Below are 17,534 nucleotides of genomic sequence, written 5' to 3'. Positions count from 1 at the left end.
AGCAATCCCATTACTGGGTATACATCCAAAGGAATATAAATCATTCTATTGTAAAGCCACATGAACACGTATGGTCATTGATTGCAGCACTAGTCACAATAGCAGAGACATGGAATCAATCTAAATGCCCATCAATGTTATACAAGATAAGTAAAATGTGGTGCATATACGCCATGGAATACTATGCAGCTACACAAAGGAACAAGATCATGTCATTTGCAGGAATATGGATGGTGTTGAAGGACATCATCCTTAGCAAACTAATGCAGGAACAGAAAACCAAATACTACATGGCTCTCANAGGAATATAAATCATTCTATTGTAAAGCCACATGAACACGTATGGTCATTGATTGCAGCACTAGTCACAATAGCAGAGACATGGAATCAATCTAAATGCCCATCAATGTTATACAAGATAAGTAAAATGTGGTGCATATACGCCATGGAATACTATGCAGCTACACAAAGGAACAAGATCATGTCATTTGCAGGAATATGGATGGTGTTGAAGGACATCATCCTTAGCAAACTAATGCAGGAACAGAAAACCAAATACCACATGGCTCTCACTTATAAATGGGAGCTAAATGATGAAAATACATTGACACATACAGGGCATCAACAGACACTGGGGCCTATTAGAGGATGGAGGGTGGAAGAAGTAAGAGGATTAGGAAAAATAACTAATGAGTACGAGGCTTAATACGTGGATGAGAAAATAATCTGTACAACAAACCCCCATGACACAAGTTTTCCTATATAACAAACCTGCACATATACACCTGAACTTAAAAAATATATTAAATAAGAGGTCACAACTGAGGTCTTCCCTAGACCAGCTGATCCCTTATCAATCTGAAAACTGACCATAGTCACATGAGTAGCCAGACACATGAGATCTCAAGATTCATCTAGCTGAAAAAAACCCCAACTTCCCAACCAACAGAATAGTTAACTAAATAATTGTTTTCATAAGCTACTAAATTTTGGTATTGTTGGTATGGCAGTGTGTGCTAACTGGCGTAGACACTATTTTTCAGGGTACATGACTTGTCCTCCAACAAACACATAGAGTTAGAAAGCATTTTTTGAATCTAATAAAGTAAAAATATTTATAACAAACCCTAGCATATCATTTTCTGTGTCCTCAATATGTGGCAATCTCTAGGAACTGAAGTATATGGAAGACTAATATAGATTCTCCACAGACCAAATTACCAAGTCCTTGCTTCTTCCAAGCCACATAGTTAGCCGTCTCTGTGGAGGTAGTAATCAGTGAAAACTAATGCATATCCCTTGACTGTTTCCTCAGAAACCACGTATATGTGATTATACTCAGACAGGCATTGTGGTGGGATATGGATAGAAACCAATGAACAAAGTAGGCATACCTTTTGCCTTTGAAGCTCATACAACTTATTGGGCTTTTGTATATCAAAGGGAATACATTCAAATAGTTGCACGTAAAAGAAAGAAAAAACGCTCAATTAATGGAATTTTTCTGAATTCATCACTTTAACAATTACTGAATTTTTATGATCTAGAAACCTGTGATGGGTACTGGGAATACCTTGGCAAATATACACCATCCTTACCCATGTGGAGTTTGTACTCTGTAGACAATGTCAACATTCTCCTTCCCAATATAGACTGGAGTTAAGATTCTATATATAGGTGTGCATCTTAATAACCAGACGTTGGAGATACTAGGGATTTTCTCCAAAGATAACTGAAGATACGGAGGCAAAAAAGCAAACTGAACCAAAAACAAATCTGAATACCCCAAATTCTAAAGCATCAAATACAAAAACTCCAAATCTGAAAATTAAAATCAGGTGTCGAGAGCTAAAAATTTAAACTATTATAGCAGTACTCATCAAGGGAAAATAAAAGAAGAGGATATAGGTAGCAAAAGGGATTTCTACATCTGTGCTATGAATTTCTAATCTAGTTCTGAGGTGCTTCAAAGATAAGTAAGGGAGCCTGGGATGTTAACAAAAAACATGGTCAGGTAGAGCTCATGCCTCTACATTCCCACCCTAGCCTGATGACAAATGTTTCTACAGCCAATAAACATGTTTAAAAGATACTGGCGTTCAGGATGAATGTGTTGACAAGGCTAGCATAGGCTCATATGTGTGTATGTGGCTTTATGGTATGATCTACAGATAGAAAGAGAAGAAAATTTAAAAAAGAAAAATAAATTAAAGTATTTCTTCCCCAAATAGCATTAGACATTGTAAAAACTCTAAATTTAATATGCAATGAAGATAATTATGAATTGTTATAATTAACCAAATCTTAGACTAAATAATGAGGGTTTGAAGAGAGTAAGTTAATACCATGGGGAGTGAAGCCCAATTCTTCTGCCTGATGTTGAGATTTTTGCATTGTCACGGAGTCCACTCATGTCATATGATAATCTCTCCCTTCAGATGATCTCCCTTCAGATAATTGTTCCCTTTTGTCACGGCAAGTGAAAAAAAAACTTGACTACCTGAATAATATGCATTCATTTTACATGGCAGTTGTGGTATTCTTAAGTTCGTGAAGTCATCATATTTGTCAATGTCAAACAGGGAAGCAGAACTCCTGAGTTATAGGATAAATGATTCATTATAGGACGTAGATGTTACTAAACTGTGGCAAAAAACTGGAGAAGTAAAGGTCCAGAAGGAAAGGTAAAGCATCAAAGGAGTGACCTACCAGATAATCTGGGAGGCCAAGCCACTGATGGGAATTGTGGAAGCAAGGCTAAGGTGTAGGTCTATGGGAAATGGTGTCACTGCAGGCATACCACAGAGATATTTTGGGTTTGCTTCCAGGCCATCACAATAAAGAAAGACACGTGAATTTTCTTGTTTCCCAGTTGTATTAGTCCATTTTCATACTACTATGAAGAAATACCAAAGACTGGGTAATTTACAAAGAAAAATATGTTTAATGGACTCATAGTTCAGCAGGACTGGGAAGGCCTCAGGAAACTTACAATTATAGCAGAAGGAGAAGCAAACACATCTTTTTTCACATATGGGCAGGAAGAAGAGTAGAGCCAAGTGCAGGGGAAGCCACTTATAAAACCAACAGATCTTGAGAGAACTCACTATGATGAGATCAGCATAGAGGTAACTGCCCCCATGATTCAAATACTTCCCATTGGGTCCCTCCCACAAGATGTGGGAATTGTAGGAGCTACAATCCAAGATGAGATTTGGGTGGGGATACAACCAAACCATATCATTCTGCCCCTGGTCCCTCCCAAATCTCATGTCCTCACATTTTAAAACACAATCATGACCTTCTAACAGTCCTTCAAAGTCTTAACTCATTCCAGCATTAACTCAAAAGTTGAAGTCCAGAGTCTCATCTGAGAAAAGGCAAGTCCCTTCCACCTACAAGCCTGTATAATCAAAAGCAAGTTAGTTACTTCCAAGATACAATAGGTGGGTACAGGCATTGAGTAAGTATACCCATTCCAAATGAAAGAAATTGGGACTGCTCTCATGGGTTGGCACTGAGTGTCTTTGATTTTACCAGGAGCATTGTGCAAGCTATCGGTTGATCTACCATTCTGGGGTCTGGAGAACATTGACCCTCTTCTCACAGCTCCACTAGGCAATGCCCCAGTGGGGACTCTGTGTGGGGGCTCTGACCGCACATTTCCCTTCCTCACTGCCCTAGCAGAGGTTTTCCTTGAGAGATGCACCCCTGCAGCACACTTTTGCCTGAACATCCTAGCATTTTCATACATCTTCTGAAATCCAGGTGGAAGTGTTCACCCATAGGCTGAACAACACATGTAAGCTGCCAAGGCTTGGAGCTTGCACCCTCTGAAGCAACAGTTCAAGCTGTACCTTGGTCCCTTTTAGCCATGGCTGGAACAGCTGGGATGCAGGGCACCAAGTTCCTAGGCTGCACACAGCAAGGGGGCCCTGGGCTGGCCCATGAAACTGTTTTTTCCTACTAGGCCCCTGGACCTGTTTTGGGAGGGGCTGCTGAATAGGTCTCTGACTTACCCTAAAGAGATTTTCCTCATTGTCTTGGTGATTAACATTTGGCTCTTCATTACTTATGCAAATTTATGCAGAAAGCTAAAATTCTCCTCAGAAAATGGGTTTTTCCTTTACTCTACATCATTAGGCTGAAAATTTTCCAAACTTTTATGCCATGCTTCCTCTTGAATGCTTTGCTACTTAGAAATTTCTTCCACCACACACCCTAAATCATCTCTCTCAAGTTCAAAGTTACACAGATCCATAGGGCAGGGGCAAAATGCCAGCAGTCTCTTTGCTAAAGCATAACAAGAATCACTCACCTTTGCTTCAATTCCCAACAAGTTCCTCACATCCATCTGAGACTACCTCAGCCTGGACTTTATTGTCCATCACTATCAGCACTTTTTTCAAAGCCATTCAACAAGTGTCTAGGAAGTTCCAAACTTTTCCACGTTTTCCTATCTTCTTCTGAGCCCTCCAGACTGTTCTAACTGCTGCCTGTTACCCAGTTCCAAAGTCACTTCCACATTTTTGGGTATATCAGCATCCTACTCTATGGGTACTATTTATTGTATTATTCCATTTTCATACTGCTATGAGGAAATACCTAAGACTGGGTAATTTATAAAGAAAAACTCACAGTTCAGCATGGCTGGCAAAGTCTCAGGAAAATTATAATCATGATTGAAGGGAAAGCAAACACATCCTTTTTCACAAGCTAGTAGGAAGGAGAAGTTCAGAGCAAAGGGGGGGAAAAGCCCCTTATAAAACCATCAGATCTCATGAGAACTCACTATCATGAGTACAGCACGTAAGTAACCATCCCCTGATTCAAGTACCTCCCACCAGTTCCCTCCCATGGCAAGTGGGGACTATGGGAACAACAATTCAAGATGAGATTTGGGTGGGGATACAGCCAAACCATATTACTATAAAAATTATGTTTCTATTATATCATGTTCTATTAAGTATTCAATAGCATTATGTCTGTAAAAGCAATGTACATGCCTTAATTGAAAATACACTACTGCTAAAACTTGCTCACCATCATCTGAGCCTTCAATGCTTCTAGAGAGTCTTGGCTCAATGTTGATAGTCGCTGATTTATCAGGGTAGTAGTTGCTGAGGTTGAATGGCCGTGGCAATTTCTTAATATAAGACAATGAAGTTTGTCACATGTACTGAATCTTCCTTTCATGAAAGATTTCTCTGTAGCACATTATGCTGTTTGATTGCATTTACTCACAGTAGAACTCTTTCAAATGTGGAGCCTATCCTCTCAAACCATGCAGCTGTTTTATGAAAAAGTTTATTTTATTTAAATATTCTAAATCATTTGCTGTCATTTCAACAATGTCCACAGCCTCTTCACCAGGGGATTTCATCACAAAAGATCACTATCATTTTTCTTGCTCATCCATAAGAAGCAACTCCTCTTCCATTCATGTAATATCATAAGATTGCAGCAATTCACTCATACCTTCAGGCTCCACTTCTAATTCGATCTCTCTTGCTATTTTCTCTACATCTGCAGTTGTTTCCTCCATGGAAGTCTTGAATAGCTCAATGTCACCCATTAAGGTTGGAATTAATTTATTCAAATGTCTGTTGATGTTGATATGTTGTCCTCCCATTCACAAATTTTCTTAATGGCATGTAGAAGGGTAAATTCTTTCAAAAAGTTGTACATTTACTTTGCCCACACCCATCAGAGAAATCACTACTTATGGCAGCTACATATAGCTTTATGAAATTTATATCTTAAATAATAAGACTTGAAAGTCAAAATTACTTCTACGACTGCAGATGGGTGTTGTGTTAGGAGTCATTAAAACGCATTAGTCTCCCTGTACATCTCCATCAGAGCTCTTGGGTGATGAGATACATTGTTAATGAGTAATAATATTTTGAAAGGAATCTTTTTTTCTGAACAGTAGGTATGAAGACTGGGCTTAAAATATTTAGTATACCATGCCATAAGCAAATGCGCTGTTATCAAGGCTTTGTGTTTTCATCTATACAGCACAAGATAAGTAGATTTGGCATAATTTTTAACCACGCTAGAATTTTCAGAGTAGAAGGGAACATTGGCTTAAACTTAAAGCCACGGACTACATTACATACACCCCTATTAAGACAGTAAGCCTCTTCTTTAAAGCTTTGAAGCTGGGCTTTGACTTTTTCTCTCTAGCTGTAAAAGTCTTAGGTGATATCTTTTTCCAGTAGAAGACTGTTTCATCTCCACTGAAAATCTGTTGTTTAGCATAGCCATCTTCATCAATGATCTCAGCTGGATCTTCCAGATAACTTGCTGTAGCTTCTACTTTAGGACTTGCTGTTTCACCTTGCACTTTTATATTATGGAGATGGATTCTTTCCTTAAACCTCATGAAAAGATCTCTGCTAGCTTCTAACTTTACTTCTGCAGCTTCTTCACTTCTCTCAGCCCTCATAGAATTCAAGAGAATTGTGCCTTGCTTTGAATCAGGCTTTGGCTTATGTGAATGTTGTGGCTGGCTTGATCTTCTATTCAGACCACTGAAATCGTTTCACTTTCTTTCATTTGCATGTTCACTGAAGTAGCGCTTTTAATTTCCTTCAAGAAGTTTTCCTTTTGCATTTACAAATTGGCTGTTTTTTGCAAGAGGCTTAGCTTTTAGCCTATCACAGCTTGCGACATATCTTCCTCACTAACCTTGATAATCTGTAGCTTTGAATTAAAGTGAGAGATGTGTAACCATTCCTTTCACTTGAACACTTAAAGGGCATTGTAAGGTTATTGCTCTATTCTGGGGAATAGAGAGGCCTGAGGAAAGGAAGAGAGATATGGGAATGGCTGGACAGTGGAGCAGTTAAGACACACAAAGCATTTATCAATTAAGTTTGCCATTTTGCGCGGGTGCTGTTTGTGGCACACCAAAATAATTATAGTAGTAATATCAAGGATCACTGATCACAGATCACCATAATAGATATAAAAATAATAATAAAGTTTGAAATATTGCAAAAATTACTGAAATGGGATAGAAAGGGACAAGGTGAGCAGATGCTATTGAAAAAATGATGCCCATGGATTTGTTTGATTCAGGGTTGCCACAAACCTTCCATTTGTTAAAAAAAAAAAAAAAAAAAAAAGCAATATCTGGAAAGCCCAGTAAGGGAAAGAACAATGAAACAAGGTATGACTGTATCTCTACTGATCTGCTCCCAAGCATGTGGAGATGAGCCTAGGGCTACTTTTGGCCAACAAAGTAAATGAAAAAAAAGTGCTAGATATAAAGGAAAGGAAAGAGCAGCTAGACTCTGCCACCATTTCTGCGACTGTCTTTCACCTAATTTAACCATGACCTTCAAAGAGCAATGGCTACTACTTACTTCTATCTTCCAAACGTCATGGAATTTCCTGTTTTGGCCAACTCTGATCTGGTACAATGCAGGGAAAGGATTTCAAAAGCTGTAATGCCAGCTAAACCAAATTGATGTGCTTCGAACTACCACAGTTGCTATAGGTTGAGCTGAACATAATATCCAGGTAGATGAAATCGATGTCCTTGAATTCTATTCATTTAAGCTGATAAGAAATATTTGTTAGTAGGTCTTAATAATGGGAGACACAGACCTCAATTTTGTCACAGTACTATATCTGAGCCAAGAAAAGCAGATAAAGGCATTAAATCATTATTCTGAATAATAAATCTCTATGCCTGCATTATCAAAGTAGCTTATGAGGAAACTATGTAAGAAAAATTTGCATTAACTTGGTATCAGCTCTAATTTTTTATTCCATTCTGATTGAACCCATACAAAACATTAACAGTCCTTTTATTTAAATTAATGAAAATAGTGCATTATATAACATCATTTCCTATGTATTTACTATTACTTACTTACTTGCACCCGTGTTCTTAAGTATAAGACTTAAGTAGATTTTACAGTTTCATTATATACTGTCCTATTAGGACCAAAGTTATCAGACATAAAATGTTTCTGGATCTCTCCTCGAATTTTCTGGTGCCCCTTTGCAGTCAGCTCCCCTCAACTCAGCCTCTAGTAACCAATGGCCAGTTTTCAGTTACTAAAATTTTGTGTTTTTCGTTAATTTCAAGCAAATGGAAGCAAGTGTTCCATCTTTTCTGTTTGTCTTCTTCACTTAGTATAGGGCTCCAGAGATTCAGTCATATATGAATTTTATACCTTTTAATTGTTAAATATTATTCTGTTTAATAAATATGTTACAATTTGCTAATCCTTTCACCAGCGATGGATATTAGGGTGTTTCTGGTTCGATGCTATTATGAATAAAGTTATTATGATAACTTAGTACACATTTTCATGTGGACATATATTTTTGTTTCTCTTGGAAAATACCTAAAAGTGGGATTGTTGGATTATATAAAATGTGTTTAATTTCATGAGAAATCACCAGGCAGTTTGCTAAAGTGACTTACAGTTTTTCATTCCTACACTAATATATTAGAGTGCATATTGTTTCATGTTCTAAAAAACATTTATTTTCTGTGTATGTGTGTTGGTATGTGTGTGTGTGTGTGTGTGTGTATGTGTGTGTTTAAACTGGCCATTCTACTGGGTATAAAATTGTATGTCCTTGTGGTTTAATTTTTTTTTTTTTTTCTTGACGGAGTCTCATTCTGTCGCCCAGACTGGTGACACGATCTCGGCTCACTGCAACTTCCGCCTCCCGGGTTCAAGCAATTTTCCTGCCTTGGCCTCCCAAGTGGCTGGGTCTACAGGCACGTGCCACCATGCCTGGCTAATTTTTTTATTTTTAGTAGAGACAGGGTTTCACCATGTTGGCCAGGCTGGTCTTGAACGCCTAACCTCAAATGATCCACCTGCCTCAGCCTCCCAAAGTGCTGGGATTACAGACGTGAACCACTGCACCCAGCCCTTGTGGTTTTAATTTTTACTTACCTCATGATAAATTATGGGAAGTATATTTCAATAGGCATATTTGCCATTTATATAACTTCTTTGTAGCAATACCAGTTCAAATGTTTTGCTCATTTTAACATCAGTTTATATTACTATTATTTTTGATTTGTAAGAGTAACTCATATTCTGAATACAAGCTCTCAATTCAATATATATTTTGTAAATATCTTCCCTCAGTTTGTGACTTAGTTTTACATTCTTTAAATGCCTTTTGAATGATGAAATGAAGTTTGATGACTTTCGATTTGTCTTTTTAAAAGCCATATTATGTTGAGTCATTTAGTAAGTGTTTAACATTATAAGAAACTCAAAGAGTAATTTATATTTTAATGCATATTTAGAAAAGAAAAAAATTGAAAATTAATGAGGTAATCATTTCTCTCAATAATTTTATTAAAACAAAATAAACATAAGAAAATAAAAGAAATAAATACTAAATATAACAGCAAAAATTAATAAAATAGAAAACATTTATTGTATTATAGAGTTTCAGCAAAGTTAAGAAATGTTCTGTAAATAGACTAATAAAATACATCAGCTTCAGACAAACCTGATTACAGAAGACAAAAGCTTAATTAACTTAATGAAGATATAATAAATGAGATACCACTATAGGCACTGTGGAGATTAAACAAATAATAACAGGGCATTATGTACGAATTTATGTTGATACATTTGAAAATGTTGAATGGATAAATTGTATTACTTACCAAAACTTATTCAGGCAGAAATAAGAAATAGAATACCCAAATATTCTTATAATTATCATATTAAATCAATTAAATGTGTAATTAAATTTAATTATACAAAGAAAGAAGATAAAGGAAAAAAACAGTATCTGCTTCCAGATGGCTACATTCTTAAGTTCCATTAAATATTTAAGGAAGAAAAATTTCCAATATCATGCCAAATCTTCCATAGAATAGGAAAAAATGGTACATTTCACAATATATTTTAGTAAATTATCCTAATCTTGATACTGAAATGTTATGAGAATTTATAAAGAAGAAAACGTATAGAACAATATTTCTCAAAATACAAATTAAAAGTCAACAATATGTTAGAAAGCTGCATCTAACAATACATAAAATGAGCAAAGTATGATTACTAAACTGGATTTATCTCAGAAATGTAAGGTCAGATTAACATTTAAAAGCAACCACCGTAATATGCCATATTTTCAAAATTAAAGAGAATTATGAGATGACTATACAAACACATATAGAGAAAAATTGACAAACTCAAAATCTTCTCATAATAGCAAATTAAGATTAGAAAATAACTAATCTAAACCAAATTGTTTTTATCTGGTAAACGATCTCAATAAAACCTAACAAACACGCAAACACTTATAGCAAAATGAATACTTACTGTTGAAACAAAGCATTCCCTGTGAGACTGATAATTAAATGTGAATAGTCTTTAAGTTTAGAAAGAACCATACTATAATTCCAGCTGCTCTACATTTTGCTGATATGTCCTTAAACAAATAAAATACATATGCATAAATAGGCATATAAATTTATAACTACATAAATGATTAAGAAATGATGAAATGATGTATAAGGAAGTGAAAAGAAGAATTAAAGGTCTTATTATCTGCATATAATATACTAATACACACAAAAGATCCAAAAGAATCTTCAGAAACTATTACACTTAAAAAGGGGATTGTACAAGTTTGTTATTATTCAAAATTAATAGTATTTTGCATATTGCAATAAAGAAGACACATATGATCCAAGAATAAGCAAATAATATTCAATTTTTTATAGATTAGGATATTCAAATTTTATAGATATCAGTGATCCTTACTTTATAGACATAATGTAACACTAAACAAAACCAAGTATTTTATTATTATTTCATAACAATTAATAGTTTTATTTTTAAATGTATGTGATAAGGCAAAGTGCAGAGAATAGTCCATGCATTCTTGAAGAAGAAATAAGAAGATGGTTAGACTTATTCCACCAAAAAGTAAATACTATTGTCACACTGCAGTAAATGAGATAATAGGATTATTGCTTTAAGGGAATGTAATAGACCAATGGAGAAACATTGAAAGCCCAGATTGATCCATCCCTTTGTAGACACTTGACATTTGATGTATGACAATGTTACAGTTAAGAACTCTGTCTAGGATTTTAGTTATGTAACATTCCCAAACAGGCAAAACAAATCTGTATCATTTAGAAAAGCATAAGTCATTTGGTTAAAAGGGCAAGTAAAAATACGGGATTTGATATAATTTTTATCATGGCTGTTTTCCAAGGATGAGAGATTTTTATGAATGGGAGGAGCACTAAGAAAGCTTCTGAGGTACAGGGAATTGTCCTTTTTTGCCTAGGTTGATGGTTAGACAGAGGTTAGCATTTTAGAAAAACCAAGCTTAGTTTAATGTTTAATGAAATTATCTGTAGATAGATAGATAGATAGATATTCTACTATGAATATTTAAAGTCATACACAAAAAAAAACAGGGGACTTTAAGTTCAGAAAGAACCATGTTGTAATTTCAGCTCCCCTACATGTTGCTGCTATGTCCTTTAAGAATTGCTTAGTGACCCCCAATGCTTAAGTATCTTACTCTGTGAAATAGCGATGACATTTATTTGAATCGTTGTCATGAGAATTCCAGATATTTGGCTATTCAGGAACTAGTTAATGCTGCCACTAACAGTTATTGTTTGTGATTGTCAGACAGCCTCTGAAATTCTTTATAGGTATTAACTCTTTTAATTCCCACATTCACTTTATCAGATAGGTACTATTATTATAGAATTTCCCTCTAACTATGACCCTTTCATTTGGAGTAAAGCTTCTGTGAGTTACATTACAAATCTCTGTGAGACAGACATATCTCTATCTTGGTTACTATTAAGTCCAGTACTAAATTAACATGTTTAAATTCTGACCTCAGGGTAGCCTTAAAACTAGTCACAGATATAGCTCACTGTAAATTATCTGCTTGGACTCACCATTTGTTTTTTCAGAACAGAGCAATTAAACTTTAATTGAGGAAATAAGAATTCTCTAGGAATGGCATAAGATTAATGCAGTTCTACTCTCTTACCACCTCATAAATTCCTCTGAGAAGGAACACAGTGTTTTCACTGGAATAAAATCCTGATTAGGGCAGGTGAGTACTTGTAGAACAAAGAAGGAGTTAAGCTGGTGTCCAGGTTTTGAGAATAACATTACAAGTATTCTTTGGGAGGCAAGAAAAATGATTGTTTGCTTTTGAGAAGAAACGGAGAATAATGAAGTGGAGACAGGGCAGAAAGAGGAGGAGAGAAGGAGAAAAAGAAGGAGGAGGAAATCTGCAACTTTTCAATAAAGTTATTGAAGCTCACAAAATTCTTAATGCAGCAACTGTAAATTTTTGCAGAAACCATTTGAAGCGCTTCATTTAGTGCCCTCATGGATAAGGGGCAAAGCTTGTTATATCAATACAGAACCATAAGACAGAGCAGATCATAAGAAAGCAGAAACTCCAGAATCAGCAGATATCCTTGGGGAAAAGTTTGGTCAGTTCATCAGGATGGAACTAGGAGCATGAGCTAAGATCACCAAGGTGTCCAAGCGCCAGGGGTCTTTAAATCACAACTATGATCTAGAAAAATAGAAACAAAATGCCAGATGAAAGATCACAGTGGCCTGGAATAACCCAGTAGATTCATGGAGGAAGTGGGAAATAATATTTCATTTCATGTGGGGGAAAAGCAAACAAAATCATTGAGCTTATTTGCAAATGCAAGAGCTGAAGGCTTTCATAATAAACATAAAAATAAGTCTTATATGATTCTTATTTTCTTTGTAATTGTCCCTAGAAGGTGACAGAATGAAAAATGCAAGATGTTAACCCACCTCCCCATTCTGCAATGCTAAGACTTTCCTTGGAGGTCATACACAACACTTAGCTAGGAACTCCCACGATTATTGATGGCAGCAGCCAGCAGAATAAAAATTCCATAGGTAGGCAGTAAATATTTGAAAAGACCTTTCAGTTTCGGGAATGGTTTATATTGTTGCTTAAAAATGTAGTTGGAGATCCATGGGAGCCTATGATTGGGTGCGGCATGTTTTACAAATGATCCCCATTTGTCCTGAGTGGGAAACATTCCACCCTGTAAATGTCAGTTTCACACTGACCAGACATGATGAATGAGTACTCTGGCTCCTATTAATATGGAGGTCACACATTTAGAAAAAAAAAAAAAAAATAGAGACCATTGCAAAATTAATTCTCCCTCGCAGTCTGGCTAAAATGATAGGAAAGGAAATGGGAAGAGTGAGTTAGCAAAAATATGAAACATCAAGTTTCTTTCTGAATGTCTCTCTGAGCTTCCAACTTCATAAAGGAATTATTTTAATCATATTGAAAAAAAATGAGAGGGCTTGAAATACGATCGCAGATGGAAACTCTGACACAGGGAAGTATAGCATAAATATCTAGGCACTCAAGCCTGGGATATTGCAAGCATGATTCCATAGCTCAACCCCTGAAAGGAATAATAATTACTATTTGGCTATTTGTCAAGGTGAGGGTTCCACTGGAGGGAACGTCTTATTCAATTTGGGAGCTAAAATTACACAACTGGTGAGATATTAAATAACAGCACAAAACTGAAAAGAGAAAGAAGGCAAGTAAGTAGCAGAATTGTAAGTGAGGCAAAAGTAGACATAAAAGTGAAAAGGGCCTAAAAGAGAGGGTAGTTGGACTCTCAGGTGCTAATTTGGGTTTAATATGATCATATGCAAATTTGCATGATGTTTTTGTAATCTATATATGTGTTTATTAATGATAAATGATGTCACCTTGCAATTAGTAAGTGTGGTAAACTGATTAATCAACCACCAAATATTTATTAAGAGCCTAATCAAAGCCAGTGCCAAGTGTTGTAGAGGATGTATAAATTATAGTCCTTATCTTGTAATTTACTTGAGGAATAAGATTATACACACAAAATCTAGCAATATTAGACAAAATATGGCATATTCTAAGTGAGTGGTATTAGTACTATACCAGGGGATTTCACAGAGGGAAAACAGCCTGCATGCTAGGTGAAAAAATTCATGAAGGTACAGGTGGGGACAGAACACAGAGTATGTACTGCAGATTTAAGCTTTGAGGATCAATTTGTATTCCTTTTTTGAATATACATTAGACAAATACATACAGTGTGTACTTTCAACATTCTGGAAAGGGTACTAGTGTTGGATACACAAAACAAGTTGAGCCTCTGGTAATACAAATTATCTTTCAAATTAGGTGAATCATTTTTTATTGCTTGGTTTGGCAGAATGAGTCAGGAATATCGGCTTCTGTCTTTACGAAATAATCAGCATATTCTCTGGGGAAAAATTGCTTTAGTGTGTTGTGGAATGTTCCTTGGTCCCTTGGCTTTAAATACAGCCCTACAGTAAACTAAGAAATAGATGAATTGCACTAAATATATGTTAAATATTAAGCTGTTTTATCTGAAAATTGCTGTATGAATGTTAGGGGTTGGTGTTTAATCTCTAGTATTCTTAAAGAAAAGACCAGCTTATATATGAGTTACTACAAAAATATTTAGGCATCACCGTGTTTTATGAAGGAGGCCCCTGAAGCCCCTGGGTAGGGGTCAGAGCAAGGACAGACACTTTTTCTTGACAAAGGTATTAAGGTATCCATTATAACCTTCTGACCATCAAATTACTCTCTGTTTGTCATACCATTTTAAATTTAAATGGTACCAGGGCCTTAAATGTCAGGATTTCTGTTATAACTTAGACTCTAGTGTCTTTAATTAATGCTTCATGTTCCTGTTATGGTTATTTAGAATTTGCTGAAATCCCTAGAGCCATAAATTTCTTTTACAGGTCTTAGCGGTATGAACTTTAACAAAACAGCTATAAAGGGGTAATAGGCAAGGGCAGTATATCACAGAGCAGCAACAGCAAGATGGGAGGAAGGAGGGAATATTTTGCAAAGAGTTTAAAAGATTTTGTTTTTGTCGAGGGGTTTGAAACAGGAACAAATTGTACGTAAAACTAAGGCAAGAAAGCATGATCTCCTTTAATGTCTTGAGTAGGTGTAAGTTGCCACCTTTCACAATATATAGTTTCATTGAACTCTCATTCCATTCAAATCAAGTTCATTTAACTGAACACATTTTCTTCCAATGCCTACTGTGTGTCTAATGTTTTCTTGTTGCTAAGGAAGCTATAGAGAAAGAAAAAGGCAAGCTCCTGTCTCATTAATCTCAAAAACTAGTTTTGGAAGCAAGATTAGCAGATATGAAGCAATTATAGACCATTACCATAAATCTGCCAAGGTGCATATAATAGTCTGAGAATTTTGAATGCTACTGCATCTCACAGGGAAAGACCCAGTGAGAACCAGAATTATCACGGGATCAACCCAAAGTAGCAAACATGAAATGTTTCTTGTAAAATGGAGTAGCCATTGGAACGTGGAAACACAGGAGAAGGCCATTCCAGAGGAGAGAATGGCACAAAAAACTCACAAAGACAGAGTAAAACATATGGCATCATATAGTGGATAAAAATGTATTTTTAGATTCAGAAAGATCTAGTTATAAATTATTTACTGTTACGTTATCTGTTTATAAAAGTAAGAACTAGCTGAAGAGAAATGGTGGTTGGAATTTTAAATATTTCAAAAATATTTAAAATGGTTGAAATAGGAATTAAAATCCACTTAGGGGTATTTTAAACATAAACTGCTTATATAAGGTTGGACAACAGGTTAATATGCTAAAGTTGTTTTGTTGTTGTTGCTGTTGTTGTTTGCGTAACAATTCTTCAAATTTCTGTTAGCTTTCCATTTACACAGAATGATCAAAAAGGGAAAGAGATGGGGAGGAAGACGGGATGGAAATCCATTTATAATCCAAATGTATGAACTCCCAATAGGGCATACCATCCCACTCCATCCCAAAGTGCAAATTACCTATATTTGCACTTCAAAACAATATGTTTACAAAGGAAAAAAAAAAAAAAGTTGTAAGTTATTTCTTTAAATACACAGACCTGCACTGATGAATGGTGTTGATTTTTTTTTAATTTTTGTAATCTAGAAATTAAACCCAACAGCAATAGTGAGATCTGCTACAACAATGGATGGTCAGTATATCAAGACTTCTCTTAGATCACTGTTTCCATATTCCATAATAAATATTTATTATTTGATTTACTTTACTTGATAATTTTTTAATTATTAGAGTTATTTTGAATTTATTTATTTTATAAATATTTGTGAAATGTTTTATCATTTAAGTCAGGGTAGACTGGGTGATGCTGTAGTAACAAATAACCATAAAACCACAGTAACTTAAAACACTGTGTGCTTACTCTTTCTCCAAGCTACGTGTACCCATTCCAAGTCACCGATGTTCTGTTCAGACAGTCCTTATTCATGAAATAACATTAACAGAGCCTCTACTATCTGGAAGATCTTCAGTTTCTATGACAAATAAAGGACGGAGACATGGCAAATTGCATGCAGACTCTTATGGAGCTGTTTCTCAGAATGGCCATTCAGTTCCAGTCACATGGATCATGCCTAACTTTAAGCTTGGTGGTGGAAGGGTGTAACACTAACATGAGGCAAAGAAAAAGAAAACCAGAAATTTAGATAAGTGCTAATTAATCTAACAACGAGTACTGAGACTTCAGATGGGAAAGATATAAAATTCCTCTGACTTAATGATGTTCCCATATTTGTTGGGAGATAGAGATATTAAACATGTAAACTATAAATAACAATATGAAATAGTGGTAAATGCCATGATGAAAAAAAAAAAAACAGGGCAGTAAACTATAGAACAATGGAGACAGGAATGCCTTAGCTGTGGTAGTCAAGAAATAACCCTCTGAATAGTTTAAAACAAACCTGAAAACTAAATATTTAAGGGTTATTCTGCTCTGCCACAATGTGTTATTCAGGTAATAGCACTCTATACAACAAATTCTTAAACACTGAGGGGAAAAAGAAAGAGACACTGCCTCATTACTGTAAGGTGGGGATGCAAGTCAGAGTTCTTCCCATTGATTCCACTTGGGAAGGGTGGAAATTCATTGCTTTAGGGGTGGGATGAATGTTGAAGCTTTGCCCACAGGGTTTATCATGGAAGCGTACCCCCTCATTACTGAAAGATGTGTCTAGAAGTCAGAATTTCAACACAGGTTGAGAGATGGGGGGCCTATGCTATGAATTTAGTGTAGAGATTATATACCACAAGGTTCCACTCATGGACTTCACTGCTTCAGCATGCATTGGGGAGGGGGGTGGGTGTGGCTTTCTTTGAAGTGTTCACCTTAAGAACAGAATGATATTGTTAAAATATTCTTTTGTAACCTTGCTTTTCTGGTCTTTCGGTTAAATACAGCAAGCAAGCACAAAGTTTTATATGCAACTGTTGGAAATTCTCGATTGAGGGCTTTACTTAAACATTGAGATTGGAATATATATATACAGAGAGAGAGAGAGAGATGAGAGAGAAAGAGAGGTGTGTGTGTGTGTGTGCGAGAGAGAGAGAGAGAGAGAGAGAGAGACAGAGAGAGAGAGAGAGA

The sequence above is a fragment of the Rhinopithecus bieti genome, unplaced genomic scaffold (assembly GCF_001698545.2).
Source record: "Rhinopithecus bieti isolate Rb0 unplaced genomic scaffold, ASM169854v2 scaffold_14009, whole genome shotgun sequence".
Taxonomy (NCBI): Eukaryota; Metazoa; Chordata; class Mammalia; order Primates; family Cercopithecidae; genus Rhinopithecus; species Rhinopithecus bieti.
The sequence above is the reverse complement of the archived record's forward strand: the minus strand, read 5'-3'. Positions refer to the sequence as shown.